Here is a 17311-nt window from a genome sequence, read left to right as displayed (position 1 = left end):
TGCCTTCTTATTAGAGAATTTAATACATTTACATTCAAAGTAATTATTGATAGGTAAGGATGTACTACTGTCATTTTGTTAGTTGTTTTCTGGTCATTTTGGGGATCCTTTCTTGCTTCTTTTGCTATCTTCCATTGTAAGTTATTTTCTCTAGTGTTAGCCTTTGATTCCTTACTTTTTACTTTTATGTGAATCTACTCTAGGCTTTTGTTTTGTGGTTACCCTGAGGCTTACACAGAACATCTTACAGTTATATGAAGCCATTTTAAACCAGTAACAACTTTGAGTGCATAAAAAAACTCAGTACTTTTACTCTACCCACCCATTTTATTTTATTTTTTTTGAGATGGAATCTCACTCTTATTGCCCAGGCTGGAGTGCAGTGGTGTGATCTCAGCTCACTGCAGTCTATGCCTCTGGAGTTCAAGTGATTCTCCTGCCTCAGTCTCCCCAGCAGCTGGGATTACAGGCACATGCCACCACACCTGGCTAATTTTTGTATTTTCAGTAGAGACAGGGTTTCACCACATTGGCCAGGCTGGTCTCGAACTCCTGACCTCAAGTGATCTGACTGCTTTGGCCTCCCAAAGTGCTGGGATTACAGGCATGAGCCACTGCTCCCAGCCATATTTTATAATTTTAATATCAAATTTTATACCTTTTTATAGTGTATATTCCTTAACCAATTATAGCTATTATTATTATTATCATCATTCCAAGACAAGGTCTCATTCTGTTGCCCAGGCTGGAGTGCAGAGGCGCAATACTGACTCCTTGCAACCTCCGCCTTTCATGTTCAAGTGATTCTCCTACCTCAGCCTCCTGAGTTGCTGGAAGTACAGGCATATGCCACCGCACTCTACTAATTTTTATATTTTTTGGTAGAGACAGGGTTTCACCATGTTGGTCAGACTGGTTTCGAACTCCTGACCTCAGGTGATCCACCCACCTCAGTTCTGGGACTACAGGCATATGCCACCAGACACAGCTAATTTTTATATATTTTTTCAAGAGACAGGGTTTTACCATGTTGGCCAGGCTGATCTTGAACTCCTCATCTCAAGTGATCCACCCACCTCCCAAAGTGCTGGGATTACAGGTGTGAGCCACTGCACCCAGCACTATTAGTATTTTTTAATAGTGTTGCCTAACCTTCACGCTAAGGATATAAGTAACTTACACACCACCATTACAATACTCGAGTATTCTGAATTTTACTGTGGGCTTACTTTTACCAGTGAGTTTTATACTTTTATGTTTTAATGTTACTAGTTAGCATCCTCTTCTTTCAGCTTGAAGAACTCTGTTCAGCCTTTTTCATATGACAAGTTTGGTGGTGATAAACTCTCTCAGCTTTTACTTATCTGAGAAAGCCTTTATCTCTCCTTCACTTCTGAAGGACAGCTTCCAGGTATTCTTGTTTTCTCCTTCAGCACTTGGAATATAGTTATCCCTCAGCATCTGTGGGGGACTGTTTCCAAGACCCTTTGGGAATACCAAAATCCACAGATGCTCAAGTCCCTTATATATAGTATTTGCATATAACAACAAACAGTACAGTATTTGCATATAACAACATATGCATATCCTCCCACACACATTAAATAATATCTAGATTACTTGTAGTACCTAATACAAAGTAAACACTATGTAAATAGCTGTTATACTGTATTGTTTAGGGAATAATGAACAGAAAAAAAGTCTGTACATGTTTAGTACAGATGCAACCATTATAGGCTTAATTACGTTTTTGATTCATGGTTGGTTAAATCCATGGATGAAGAACCTGCAGCTATCAAGGGCTGAAGCCTGATTTCAGAGAGGCTGGCCTGGTGCTGGGGTGTGCCTGGAGCCTGAGTTTGTGGCGGTAGGGTGGGTCCTGGGTCCATAGGAGGTGTGGCCTGGAGTATGGGTCTCCAGGATTAGACCTGGAGATATAGTTCATGGAGACTCTCCTGGCACTGGTGTCTATAGGGGTGGGCCTGGACCCTGGGTCCACTGGAGGTTAGGTCTATGGGGACTGGCCTGGAGTCTTGGGCCAGCCTGGTGTTAGGGCAGGAATGAAGCTTGGATCTGCAGGGGCTAGTCTGGAACCTGAGACCATGGGTACTGGCATGGTACTTGGAGCCCTGGGGGCTGGCCTGAATTGGGTCCATGGGGATGTGCCTAGAGGTTGAGTGTGCAGGTGCTGGTCTAAAGGCTAGGTTTTTCAGGGCTGACATAGGTCCTGGAGCTGTGAGAGGCAGCCTAGAATCTGGGTCCACAAGGGTGTTCCTAGAGCTTGGATCCATGGTTTCCAACCCCGTGCTGGGGTCTACTGTGATAAGCCTGGATCCTGGGTCTGCTAGAACAGGGCTGAACCATAGAGCTGCTGGAGTGTGGGGCTGCAGAGACTCACCTACAGGGTGGGGTCATGAGGATCAGCCTGGCCTGGAGCCCGTGTCTGAAGGTAATGGCCTGGTGCCTGAGGCCTAGGGTGCTGCCTTGGCACTAGGGCATCCTTAAAGCCTGGAGTTGTGTGGGATAACCTGGCTCTGGGCTGTTCTAGAATCTGGGGTGGGCCTGGAGACTAGGCCTGCAGGGGCTGGCCTGGAGGCAGGGTCCACTAAGCGGGCCTGGAGCCTAGGGCTGCAGGATCTAGCTTGGCACTGTGGTGGACTTGGAAGCCTTGTCAGTAGGTACAGGCCTAGAGTCAGGGGCCATGGGGGCCTACCCAGTGATGGGTTTTACTGGGACAGGCCCAGTGTTGAGGAACGAGGCAATGTCCGGTACTCACTTCTTCCATCACACAGAGGGTATCTCTGGCCATGCTGTGCTGTCTGAGGTTTGGGGAAGTGTGATGAGGATAACGTAAAACTGTCTTTCCTGCCCTCTTCAATGTATCTTTTCTTATGACACCTGTTGCTTTAATTGCTCACCTGATTTTCCTAGTTCTTCTGCCGGTATTTCCATGTATGGATAGTTGTTTACACTGATATTTCTGTGAGGTGATGAGTGCTATAAAGTTTGATTTTACCAGCCGGGTACAGAGGCTCACACCGGGAATCCTAGCACTTTAGGAGGCTGAAGCAGGTGGATCACCTGAGGACTGCAGTTCGAGGCCAGCCTGACCAACATGGAGAACCCCATCTCTGCTAAAAAAATATATATAAAAACTAGCTGGGTGTGGTGGCGCATGCCTGCAATCCCAGCTACTTGGGAGGCTGAGGCAGGAGAATTGCTTGAACCCGGGAGGCAGAGGTTGCAGTGGGCTAAGATCAAACTATTGCACTCCAGCCATTGCACTTTTGCTTTCCAACAAGAGCAAAACTCCGTCTCAAAAAAAAAAAAAGTTCGATTTCACCATCCAGCTGATGTTCAGATCCTCAGTTTCTCTCCTATAGATTCTGACTGAATTGGTCTGAGTAGGGATTGACTTTTTTGTAAGCTCCTTAGGTGTTTTGTTTGTTTGTTTTTTTTTAATTGTACACCAGTTTGAGAACCATTGTTCTGGAATTTGCTGCTCAATGTGTTCTGAATGTTGAAAATGCAGAATTTTAGGTCCTACCCTGGTTCTACTAAAAGCAGAAGCCATCTTTTAACAAGATCCCCAGATGATTCATTTAAACATTAAAGTTTGAGAAATACTGCTCATGCAGGGAGCTTTTAAAAAAATGATACAAGCCAGGCATGGTGGCTCACGCCTGTAATCCCAGCACTTTGGGAGGCCGAGATAGGCAGATCAACCTGAGGTTGGGAGTTTGAGACCAACCTGACCAACATGGAGAAACCCCGTCCCTACTAAAAATACAAAATTAGCCAGGCATGGTGGTGCATGCCTGTAATCCCAGCTACTCCGGAGGCTGAGGCAGGAGAATCACTTGAACCCAGGAGGCGGAGGTTGCAGTGAGCTGAGATCACACCATGGCACTCCAGCCTGGGCAAAAAAGCTAAACTCCACCTCAAAAAAAAAAAAAAAGAAAAAGAAAAAGAAAAAAAAGACACATGCATTGATATATCTTTAAGGCTTTCCAATGATTAAAATATGAATACCACTGAACGAGAAGGTATAAACACAAATATCTGCACAAGTATACTCTAGTCATGATGAGTAGAAGGAACAAAGAGAAAGTTTGAACTCCCACTTTCAAGAAGACACAGGGTACCAAGCTTAACAGAAGAATGCTGCTAGCACCAGAAAGACAATGACTCTTAACGATGATAAAGGCCTGAAGGGTAACTCCCAAATCTCATCTCCCAATACTCTAACTGCTATGCTTGTTGACAGCATCTTGGCTCTACCTCTCTAAAACCAGCCTTCATTGTTGTCCTGTTCTCTGCCCAATCCTCTCCCCAATCCACACCCAAATATTCTACTCCTGAGATTCCTCAAGCAAACATATTTTTGGCTCTAGGGAAGAAAAATGGATCAAACTCAAAAGAAATTCACCATTCTGCAGTAAGACTACAAAGGATATATTCTTACCAACACATTCTCTTGTGGTTCATTTCATTCCCTTCAGGGTGCCTGCTGGCAATGACGCAAAATACCAGAATTGCTGATAGAACCTAGTCTCTGTAGGAGAAACTGTCTCCTGGCCTGTGGTCTCCTTGCGCCTGAGCTTTCTTGATGTAGTTCTGCCTCCAAGGTAAGTGGCTTTTTCCCCTGGGCGTGACTTCTACTGTTAAGTTTTTATATTATTGAAATCTACCAGTGACAGTTGCTGTCTTATAATCTAGACGATGCTTGTAAATGATAAAGAGAAAACATGTCTATCTATCTCTACTTTTTATAGAAAAACCAGAATGATCATACACACCACAAGAAACAATTGTTACACTCCATGTGACTTCTGTTGTCTCCAAACAAACACAACAAAACCATAATGACAACAAAAAGATATGTTTCTCAAAGTTCATGACATTGAGATTTCCCATCTACTTCCAGTAGACCTTTTAAAGGCCTCTTTTACCTGTCTTAAAAAAATATTATGTATATTTAAGGTAGACAACATGATGTTATATAAAGTAAAATGGTCTTTTGTGTGAGGTATTTCCTACATCACACTAAAGAGACTTGGTTAGATAATATAACTAACGAAGCTACATTTCTTCAACGGGTTCAACGTGGAACTAAGGTATGGTCATCATGGATATAAAAACCACAGTTGCTTACAGGTGGTATATGATCTTGAGCTATGATTCCTTCTCCACAAAATGGGAATAAGACTATCTTCTTTTTAGTTCTGCTATCCAGATTAAATAATAGATATATAACTTTGAAAATTGCAAAGTGGTCTACAAGATATAGATATGCTTATTATTAATTGGTAGGAGTGAGTGATGTATCCTAGAAGATGAGTAAAGAAATCATTTCCAGGGTACAGCAAAAGTATTAAAGGACAGATGGAGTTCTCTGACGTCAAATCTCTACACAGGTGAGCAAGGGTTCTAGTTCTAGTTTCCTATTAAAGTTAAGAGGCAGCACTATACATTGCCTTTGACATTAGTTTCAAACAGGAAGACTGATGAGAGGCAATGCATATGTGATCCAACACTCCATGGAGAGGGTGTCTGTCAATTCTGTCATGACCATTAGGCTCTCTACCTCATTCAGATTAAGTACATACAAATCCCTAAACTCCACTGCCATTCAAACTGGCAGACACTAAGGCTTGAGCACTAAAGGGAAAACAGGGGTGCTTTTTTTCAGATCTAATAATGGCTGGCCAGAGGATTCTATCCCTGGCAGCACAGCTGCTTCTACCAGGAAATTGATGAGTGCAGCTTGTGAGATGACGGCTGATTTCACATCAGGAAGTTCAGTGTGATTTGAATGAAAGAATTTGCATTCCAAGGCTCTGCCCTGCCGTGAGATAGGCAGGCCTATTTCTATCCAGCTGCTCACCAACATGCAAAATGATGTCACTTTCTAGAACACAAGCAATCTCTGGGAACAACCTGCTGGCAAGCAAGCACCAAAACTTCTGGAAAAAGAAAATAAGCTGTAGTCATCAAATGCTAGGGATAGGAATCAAACAGACAATAATTTCATTCCTCAGCTGTTAACACTGTTTCTTCTCTCTTCACGAGTTGCTTTCAGTTTTTTTTTTTTTTTTTTTTTTTTTTAGTCCCCATCTACCGCCCAGGCTGGAGTGCGGTGGCGTGATCTTGGCACAATGCAACCTCCAGCTCCCAGGTTCAAGCTATTCTTCTGCCTCAGCTCCCTGAGTAGCTGGGATTACAGGCATGTGGCACTATGCCTGGCTAATTTTTGTAATTTTAGTAGAGGCAGGGTTTCGTCATGCTGGCCTGGCTGGTCTCAAACTCCTGACATCAGGTGATCTGCCCCCTCGGGCTTCCAAAGTGCTGGTATTATTGGCATGGGCTGCTGTGCCCAGCCTCCTCTCAAGTTGCTTTCAAATAAATCTCAAGTTCTTTACCTTGGCCAACTAACAGTGAAGCCATAAATATTATTGAGGCAAATATAATGAAATATTTAATGTTAGAATGTTGGATTGTTCCAAAGCCTAATGCTTGTTTCTGTTCCACCTAAGTTCATGCCCTTGGTGATCTTACCAACCCTCATAGCATTGAATGCCATTTATATGTAGACCCCAAATTTGATAAGTTAAGCCCTAATCTTTGTCTCAAGTTTCACAATGTGTGTACAACTGCCTATTTGTCATTTCTACTTAGATGTCTAATAGATATCTTGAACTTCACATGTCCAAGATCAAACTCCATTTTGCAATTTTTTGTTTTAAAATAAATTCAGATTTATAAAAAGTTGCAAGAATGGTACAAAACACTCATATTCTCTTTATCCAGATTCCCTGATAATTAACATTTTCCAATATTTAATCAGTTTTATCCATATATCATGTATAAATATATCATTATTTTCTGAGCCACTTGAAATTGTAGGCATGATGACCCTTTATTTCCTAAGAACAAGAATATTCTCTAACAAAACCATAGTGTAATTACCCAATTTGAGAAGTTGACACTGATACAGTACTGTTACCTGACTCACAGGTCTTACTCATATTTAAGTCAATTGCTGCAATATATTACTGCAAAGCAACATATTGATTCAGGGTCCATCCAATCCAGAATCACAAATTGTATTTAGTTGTCATGTCGTATCATATTAGTCTTCTTTAATTTTCAGCAGTTCCATAGTCTTTGTCTTTCATGACTTCTCTCATGACTTCAATATATTTTGTACAAGTTTCCTTAATTTTTGCTTTTTAGATTTTTTAAAAAATTGTGGTAAAATACACATAACATACCATCTTAACAATTTTTTTTTTTTTGAGATGGAGTCTAGCTGTCACCCAGGCTGTAGTGCAGTGGCACAATCTCGACTAACTGCAGCATCTGCCTACTAGGTTCCAGCAATTCTTTTGCCTCAGCCTCCCAGGTAGCTGGGATTACAGGAACATGCTACCACATCTGGCTAATTTTTGTATTTTTAGTAGAGAGGTGGTTTCACCATGTTGCCCAGGCTGGTCCTGAACTCCTGACCTCAGGTGATCTGCCTGTCTTGGCCTCCCAAAGTCCTGGGATTATAGGCGTGAGCTACCGCGCCCAGCCTCTTTGTTTTTTTTTTAAGTGTGCAGTTCAGTAGTGTCAAGTACATTCACACTGTTGTGCAACCAATCTCCAGAACTCTTCATCTAGCAAAATAAAAACTCTATACCCATTTAAAAACTTTTTTCCTAGTATGCAATTCATTATTATTAACTATAGTCACCATGCTATACATTAGGTCTCCACAATTTACTTATGACTGCAAGTTTGTTCCATCTGACCAACATTCTCCCATCTCCCTACTCCCACTCCTGACTCCTGGTAACTAATCTTCTACTCTGTTTTTATGAATTTGACTTTCTTAGATTCCACATATGTGAGGTCATGCAGTATTTGTCTTTGACTTATTTCACTCAGAATGATGCCCTCCAGTTTCATTCATGTTGTCACAAACGGCAAGACTTACTCCTTTTTACAGGCTGGGTATTTCATTGTATACACATGTGTGTGTATCTCTATATGTGGATACACATATATGTATACAATGGAGTATGTGTATCACATACACAGATATATGTGTGATATAGATATACATACATACATGATATACCATTTATATGTGTGTATATATATTTCATTAAATGCATATATTATGTTCCAATGCAATATATCTTATATTCCAATAATATTCCATTGTATACATATACAAACATACATATACCATATATATATACACACACACTATATATATATATACACACACACACACTATCTATCTATCTATCTATCTATCTATATATATATATATATATACACACACCTGCTCCACGATTTCTTTTTTTTTTTGAGACAGTATTTCACTCTGCAACCCTGACTGGAGTGGACACTACAGCCCCAAACTCCTTCTCCTCAAGCCATTCCCCTGCCTCAGTTTCCCTAGTAGCTAGGACTATAGGCATGCACCATGCGCAGCTATTTTTTATTTTTTATAGAGACAGGGTCTTGCTACATTGCCCAGGGTGGTCTTGAATTCCTGAGCTCAAATGATCCTCCTGCTCAGTTTCTCAAAATGCTGAGATTACAGGTGTAAGCCACTGCACCTCACCCTAACACAATTTCTTTATCCATTCTTCTATGAATGAACACTTAGATTGTTTCCATTTCTCGGCTATTGTGAATAACGCCACAATGAACATGGGAGCGCAGAAATCTCTTCAACTCATTTCCTTTGGATATATGCCCAGAAGTGGGACTGCTGGATCACATGGTACTTTTTTTTTTTTTTTTAAAGACAGAGTCTTGCTGTATCCCCCAGGCTGGACTGCTTTGGCGCAGTCTTGGTTCACTGCCACCTCCGCCTCCAGGATCAAGCGATTCTCATGCCTCAGCCTCCTGATTAGCTAGGATTTCATCAGGCATGTGTCACCATACCCAGCAAATTTTTGTATTTTTAGTAAAGAGAGGATTTCACCATGTTGGCCAGGCTGTTCTTGAACTCCCAACCTCAGGTGGTCCACCTGCCTCAGCCTTCTGCCTTCCAAAGGGCTAGGATTACAGGCGTGAGCCACTGCACCCTGAGGTAGTTCTATTTTAAAATTTTTGAGGAACCTCCATACTGATTTTCAAAATGGCTATACTTTTTTATTTTTTGGAGACAGGGTCTTGCTCTGTTGCCCATGCTGAAGTGAAGTGGTATGAACATAGCTCAGTACAGCCTCAACCTCCTGGGCTCACCCACCTCAGCCACCCCAGTAGCTGGAACCATAGGTACAAGCCACCATGCCCACCCTCAAAATGGCTATACTAATTTATATTCCCATTAATAGTGTACAGGGGTTCCCTTTTCTTACCAATAACAAACATTCTCACCAAAACTTATCTTTTGTCTTTCTTCTAATAGCCATTCTAATGTGTCTGAAGTGCTATCTCATTGTGGTTTTTATTTATATTTCCCCAATGATCAGTGATGTTGAACACCTTTTCATAAACCTGTTGGCCATTTTTATGTCTTCCTTGGAAAAATGTCTATTCAGCTCCTATGCCCATTTTAAAATCAGGTTGTTTGTTTTTCAGTTATTGAGTTGTATGAGTCTCATATATTTTGGATTTAATCCCTTATCAGATAGATACATGGACTATAAATATTTTCTCCCATTCTGAGGGACACTTTTTCATTTTGTTGATGGTTCCCTCTGCTGTGCAGAAGCTTTTTAATTTGATGTAGCCCTACTTGTTTATTTTTGCTTTTGATGCCTGTGTTTTCAGTGCCCTATAAAAAAAAAATCATTGCCAAGACTAATGTCATCGAGCCTTTCCCCTGTTTTCTTCTAGGATTTTTATGGTTTCAGGTCTTATGTTTAAATCTTTAATCCATTTTGAGGTGTTTTTTTTTTGTGTGTGTGTGTGTGTAAGGCATAAGATAAACATCCAATTTTATTGTTTTTGTTTTTGTGTTTGTTTTAAGACAGGGTCTCACTTTGTCATTCAGGCTGGAGTGCAGTGGCATGAACAAAGGTCACTGCAGCCTCTACCTCCTGGGCTCAAGTGATCTTCCTGCCTCAGCCCCCCAAGAGCTGGGATTACAGGCCCAAGTCACCATGCCCAGGTAATTTTTTTGTAAAGATGGGGTTTCAAAATGTTGTCCAGGCTGGTCTTGAACCCCTGAGCTCAAGAGATCCTCCTACCTCAGCCTCCTGAGTAGCTGGTTAATTAGTGCCTGGATAACTGTTGTAATTTTAGTAGAGAAGGGGTTTCACCATGTTGGCCAGGCTGTTCTCAAACTCCTGGCCTCAAGTGATCCACCTGCCTCAGCCTTCCCAAGAGCTGGGGTTATAAGTGTGAGCCACTGTGCCTGGTCAGGTACTGCACCCAGCTCATTCCTTATTTTGATGCTAAAAGATTCCTAGGTTTGGCCAAAGGGAGCCCCTTCAATTTGTCACCTGTCCTTTTTACATGTCATCATTACTTGAGCACTTTTAAAGTTTCTGGCACGGTAAGATGTCCCAGGCGCATCTTACCCTTTATCTACCCTGGCCCAGAATCAGCTAGTTCTCAAAGGCACCTGATTTTTTTAGTAAAGAGTGGCATTTAAAAACCTACATCTGGGTGTTATGTGATCATCGTTATTGGAGGGTTATTCCTTGCAGGCATTCTCAGTAATGAAGTTAAGCAAGTATTTTTGAGAGTGTATATTTATATCCATTTCTGTATCTTAATATTAAAAACCATGAGTTTACACTAATATCTCTAATTCTAATCCAGTATCAAAGGATTCATTTTAGTCTCCGCACTTTCCATACTTGTAACTCCCCTTTCTTTCTTTCTTTCTTTCTTTCTTTCTTTTTTTTTTTTTGAGACGTTGTTTTGCTCTTGTCACCCAGGCTGGAGTGCAATGGCACAATCTCAGCTCACTGCCACCTCCCTCTCCCGGGTTCAAGAGATTCTCCTGCCTCAACCTCCTGAGTAGCTGAGATTACAGGTGCCCACCACCATGCCTAGCTAATTTTTGTATTTTTAGTAGAGACAGGGTTTTGCCATGTTGGTCAGGCTGGTCTTGAATTTCTGACCTCAAGTGATCCGCTCACTTTGTCCTGCCAAAGAGCTGGGATTATAGGCATTAGCCACCATGCCCAGCCTGTAATTCCCTTTTCTAACAATGAGAGACCTAGCTCCTGTTATTCTCACTTTACTTATGTGCTCAGTCCCAAGATACATAGAAAGTAGTTTCAGAATTTCCAAGTCATACCACAGCAGAAGAATGAACTCAATCTTTTGTTCCGAATGGGGTCCAACCACAGCCTTTCCCATTTCAGTTGATGGCAACTTCATCCTTGTAGTTGCTCAGATCAAAAACCCTGGAATCATCCTGGAGTCTACTCTTTCATACTACACATCTATTTAATCAGTCAGAAAATCGTATCATTTCTATCTTCAAAATGTATTCAGAATCTAACCACATCCCACCACCTCCATCACTATCAATCACCCTGGTCCAAGCCACCACCATTGTCTTTAGCCCAGACTGCTCTCAGTTAGTCTCCCTGCCTCTACCCTTGCCCCTTAATCAGTCCATCATCAACACAGCAGTCAGGGTAGTGCCTTTAAACATTTAAGTCACAGGCCGGGCACGGTGGCTCATGCCTGTAATCCCTTTGGGAGGCCGAGGCAGGCGGATCACGAGGTCAGGAGTTCAAAACCAGATTGGCCAACATGGTGAAATCCCGTCTCAACTAAAAAATACAAAAATTAGCAGGGCATGGTGGCTTGTGCCTATAATCCCAGCTACTTGGGAGGCTGAGGTAGGAGAATCGCTTGAACTGGGACCCGGGAGGTGGAGGTTGCAGTGAGCCAAGATCATGCCACTGCACTCCAGCCTGGGCTATAGAGGGAGACTCCATCTCAAAAAAAAAAAAAAAAAAAAAGTAAGCCACTTTCAATCACTCCTCTTAACATTCCAATGATCACACAACACCCAGATGTAGATTGTTAAAACCCGGCAATGGCTCCCTATTTCACTTAACACTAAAAGCCAAAGTCCTAAAAATGTCCCTATAACTTTCTGATCTCATTTCATATTACTGTCTCCATCATCCTACTCTACCCCAAACACACTAGTCTCCTTGCTGTTTGTCACACATTACAGTTATAATCTTATTTACGCCCTTGGCTATAATTCTTCTGCTAGAAATGATTCTTTTACTTCCTTCAAGTGTTCAATCTCACCTTCTCAACAAAGCCCACACTGACTACTGTATGTGATACGTATACTTGATATTACAACCATCCGCCCAGCTCCAGCAGTCCCTATACTCCTTACCCCACTCTGTTTTCTTCTATAGTGCTTATCACTTTCTAATATAACACATATTATATCATTTACTCATATTTTTATGTATATTGTTCATTGCTTATTCCCCATCCCTGGATCCCTGCTAGAATTTATGAGGACATGAATTTTGTCTCTTTCATTCACTGATCAACAAAAGGGCCTAGAACAGTGTCCAGCAAGCAGTAAACACTCAATAAATATTTGCTGATGTTGAATGAATAAATTATTGGGAATCCAGCATTATGAATTGTTTTGCCCCGTATTTTAGCAGCATGGTTTGATTAAACATTTTCTGTAAAACAATTTGATTTTTAACCTATAATAGGAATTTGGACCAAGAACTCTCATATTTATTTTTCAAACCAGCATTCTCTCAAGAAGGAAGGTGTCCTTACAAGAAATACAGTAACACACCCACACCAGTGAGTCAAGGTATTTCAAATGAATGTTAAATCAAACTTCCAGAGAAAATGCCATAGTTTTTATTTAACCTGTATGTATACCTATATGTGTACATATAAGTGCAAGCATATCTCATTTTATTGTGCTTCACTTTATTGTGACTCACAGATACTAAGTTTTTTGGTTTTTGTTTTAAATAAATTGAAGGTTTGTGGCAACCCAGCATCAAGCAAGGCTGTCAGTACCATTTTTTCAATAGCACATGCACAGTTCATGTCTCTGTGTCACATTTTGTTGTATCTTGCAATATTTCAAAGTTTTCCATTATGATTATTTTTCTTACAGTGATCTGCAATCCTTAATGTTACTACTGTAATTGTTTTGGAGCACCATAAACCATGCCCATAGAAGATGGCAAACTTAATAAATGTTTTATGTGTCCTCACAGCTCCATTGACCAGCTGTTCCCCCCAATTTAATTCCTCTCTTTGGGCCTCCCTATACCCTGAGACACAACAATATTGAAATTAGCCAATTAATAACCCTACAATGGCATGTAAGTGTTCAAATAAGAGGAAAAGTCACATGTCTTTAACTTTCAATCAAAAGCTAGAAATGATGAAGCTTAGTGAGAAAACCACGTTGAAAGCTGAGACAGGCTGAAAGCTAGGCTTCTCGAGCCAAATAGTAAGCCAAGTTGCAAATGCAAAGGAAGAATTCTTGAAGGAAAATCGAAGTGCTACTCCAGAGACCACATGAATAATAGGAGAGTAAAACAGTCTTCATGCTGATATGCAGAAAGTTTTAGTGGTCTGGATAGAAGATCACACAAGATGCAACATTCCCTTACATCAAAGCATAATCCAGAGCAAGGCCTTAACTCTCCTCAATTCTATGAAGTTTGAGAGAGATAAGAAAGCTGCACAAGAAAAGTTTGAAGCTAGCAGAGGTTGGTTCATGAGGTTTAAGGAAAGAAGCCATCTGTATTAAGTCCATTCTCATACTGCTATAAAGAAATACCTGAGGCTGGGTGTAGTGGCTTATGCCTATAATCTCAGCACTTTGTGAGGCCAAGGTGGGAGGATCATCTGAGGTCAGGAGTTTGAGATCAGGCTGAGCAACATGGTGAAACCCTATCTCTACTAAAATGACAAAATTAGCTGGGCATGGTAGTGTGTGCCTGTAATCCTAGCTACTTGGGAGGATGAGGCAGGAGAATCACTTGAATCCACAAAGTGGAGGTTGCAGTGAGCCAAAATCACACCATTGCACTCCAGCCTGGACAAAAAGAGCAAAACTCCATCCCAAAAAAAAAAAAAAAAAAGAAAAGAAAAGAAAGGAAATAACCTGAGACTGAGTAACTTACAAAGAAAAGAGTTATAATTGGCTCATAGTTCTGCAGGCTATAAAGGAAGTATAGTGGCTTCTGTTTCTGGGGAGGCCTCAGGAACTTACAATCATGGTGAAAGGCAAAGGGGAAGCAAGGCATCTCACATGGCCAGAGCAGGAGGAAAAGAGTGAGGAGGGGGAAGGTGCTACACACTTTTAAACAACCAGATCTTGTGAGAACTCTATCACAAGAACAGCACTAGGGGATGGTGCTAAACCATTAATGAGAAGCCACCCCCATGTCCAATCACCTTCCACCAGGCCCCACCTCCAGCATTAGGGATTACCTTTCAATATGAGATTTGGACAGGGACACAAACCCAAACCATACCACTATCTCTATAACATAAAAGTGCAAGATGAAGTAGCAAGTGCTGATATAGAAGCTGCAGCAAGTTATCCAGACGATCTAGCTGAGATCACTTATTAAGGTAGCTACAGTAAACAATAGATTTTTAATATAAATTAAACAGCCTGCTACTGGAAGAAGATGCCATCTAGGATTTTCACAGATGGAGTAAAGTCACACCTGGATTCAAAGCTTCAAAGGATAGGCTGACTCAGATTAAGGGATAATGCAGTTCCTGACTTTAAGTTGAGGCCAGTGCTCATTTACCATTCTGAAAATCCTAGGATCTTTAAGAATTATGTTAAATCTATTATGCCTTTCCTCTATAAATGAAACAACAAAGCCTGGATGATAGTTCATCTGTTTACAGCATGGTTTACAGAATTTTTTGTTTGTTTGTTTGTTTGAGAGGAAGTTTTGTTCTTGTTGCCCAGGCTGGAGTGCAATGGCACGATCTTGGCTAACTGCAACCTCTGCCTCCCGGATTCAAGTGATTCTCCTGCCTTAGCCTCTCAAGTACCTGGGATTATATGCATGCGCCACCACGCACGGCTAACTTTCTATTTTTTGTAGAGACAGGGTTTCTCCATGTTGGTCAGACTGGTCTCCAACTCCTGACTTCAGGTGATCCGCCTGCCTCGGCCTCCCAAAATGCTGGGATTACAGGCGTGAGCCACTGCACCTGGCCAGTTTACAGAATACTTTAAGTTAATTATTGAAACCTGCTGTTCAAAAAAAAATTCCTTTCAAAATATTACTGCTCATTGACAACTTACCTGGTTACCAAAGAAGTCTGATGGAGGTGTACAGGAGATTAATGTTGTTTTATGCTTGCCAACTCAACATTCAGTTGGTAGCCTAGGGGTCAAGGAGTAATTTTGATTTTCAAGTCTTCTTTTAAGAAGTACATTTCATAAGACTATAGCTGCCATGAATAGTGATTCCTCTGATGGATCTAGGCAAAGTAAATTGAAAAACTGAAAAGGATTCATTATTCTAGATGCTATTAAGAACATCTGTGGTTCATGGGAGGAAGTCAAAATATCCACATTAACAGGAGTTTGAAAAAGGTTGATTCCAACCCTTATGGTTTCAAAGTGTCAGTGGAGGAAATAGCTGTAGAGGTAGTAGAAGTAACAAGAAAACTAGAATTAGAAGTTGAACCTGAGATGTGACTAAATTGCTGCAATCTCAAAATTAAAGTTGAAGGGATGAGAAATTGCTTCTTATGGATAAGCACAGAAGTGGTTCCTTGAGATGGAATCTGTTCCTGGTGAAGATGCTGTGAACACTGTTGAAATGACAACAAAGATTTAGAATATTCCACAAACTTAGTTGATAAAGAAGTGGCAGGGTTGGAGAAGGAAAGAAGTTCTGCTGTGGGTATAATGCAGTCAAACAGCATTGCATGCTACAGAGAAATCTTTCATGAAAGGAAGAGTCCATTGATGTGGCAAACTTCATGGTTGTCGTCTTATAAGAATTGTCACAGCCACCCTCACCTTCAGTAGCCATCACCCTGACCAGTCAGCAACCATCAACATCAAGGCAAGACCCTCCACCAGCCAAAAAATTATAACTCGCTGAAGGCTCAGCTAATTGTTAGCATTTTTCAGCAAAAAAGTATTTTTAAATTTTCCAGACATAATGCTATTGCACACTTAACAGACTACAGTATAGTGAAACATAACTTTTGTATGCACTGAGAAACCAAAATATCTGTGACTTGCTTTGTTACAATATCCACTTTATTGTGGTGGTCTGGAATTGACCCTGCAATATCTCCAAGGTGTGCTTATATGTATAAACTTCTGCTTTTAATTTTATGATACTGCAGGGCCCAGAATTTCATTTGCAGTTAATGTAAACATTTGACAAATTTACTGTTTTGAGAACAATGTTTTTAAACCCTCAAGTCCTCTGTCTGCTGATCAAAATGAACATTAACATCCTAACATACTTTACATTTTCCTAGCATCTACAAGGTTAGATATGTTTATCTTTATATTTAATATTTTTTAAGTTAATTTTTTTTTAAGAGATGGGGTCTTGCTCTGTTGCTCTGGCTACAGTGCAGTGGCATGATCATGGCTCACTGCAGTCTTGACATCCTGGGAGTGCTTGGTAAGTGTTTTTTGTAATTTTTTTTTTTTTTTGTAGAAATGAGGTCTCCCTGTGTTACCCAAGCTGGTCTCAAACTCCTGGGCTCAGGCAACTCTCTTGCCTCATTCTTCTGAAGTATTGGGATTACAGGCATGAGCCACCACATCTATAAGGTTTCATTTCATCTTATTTTATTTTTTGAGACAGAGTCTTGCTCTGTTGCCCAGGCTGGAGTGTAGAGGCACCAACTTAGCTCACTGCAACCTCTGCCCCCTGGGTTCAAGAGATTCTGGGACTATAGTCGTGCATCACCACACCTGGCTAACTGTTTTGTATTTTTAGTAGAGACGGGGTTTCACCATGTTGGCCAGGCTGGTCTTGAACTCCCGATCTCAAGTGATCTGCCTACCTCAGCCTCTCATGAGCCACCATGCCCAGCCACAGGCTTGATATTTTTAACATGTGGAACACCAAAGGTTTTTGTAGGTAAAACTTTGTGTATATTTATTTTCAGTGGTGGGAGAGGATTTTGCATGAGATTTTCAAAGGAGTCCCTGACCTAAAATAGGTTAAGAATCATAGCATTAATAAGACAAGTGAAACAGCCTTCTAAAGTGGCAGAAAGAAAGAGCGAGAGAGCGAGAGAGCGAGAGAGCGAGAGAAAGAAAGAAAGAAAGGAAGGAAGGAAGGAAGGAAGGAAGGAAGGAAGAAAGAAAGAAAGAAAG

At 41.1% G+C, this 17311-nt stretch overlaps 1 protein-coding gene and 1 long non-coding RNA gene across 9 annotated transcripts in view; both read right to left on the bottom strand.

Moving 5' to 3' along the window:
- The window catches only part of FRMD5 (FERM domain containing 5), a 330792-nt gene that overhangs the window by 120516 nt on the left and 192965 nt on the right, over positions 1-17311 (bottom strand). The window lies entirely within an intron of this gene.
- The window catches only part of LOC116564484, a 12419-nt gene continuing 4259 nt past the window's right edge, over positions 9152-17311 (bottom strand). The window contains exon 2 of the long non-coding RNA XR_004274921.1: positions 9152-9244. This is a non-coding gene — a long non-coding RNA (uncharacterized LOC116564484). The remainder of the gene's footprint in view (positions 9245-17311) is intronic.

This window comes from Sapajus apella, unplaced genomic scaffold (assembly GCF_009761245.1).
Source record: "Sapajus apella isolate SASKATOON/1434 unplaced genomic scaffold, GSC_monkey_1.0 scaffold37, whole genome shotgun sequence".
NCBI lineage: Eukaryota > Metazoa > Chordata > Mammalia > Primates > Cebidae > Sapajus > Sapajus apella.
This window is presented reverse-complemented; position numbering and strand designations above follow the sequence as displayed.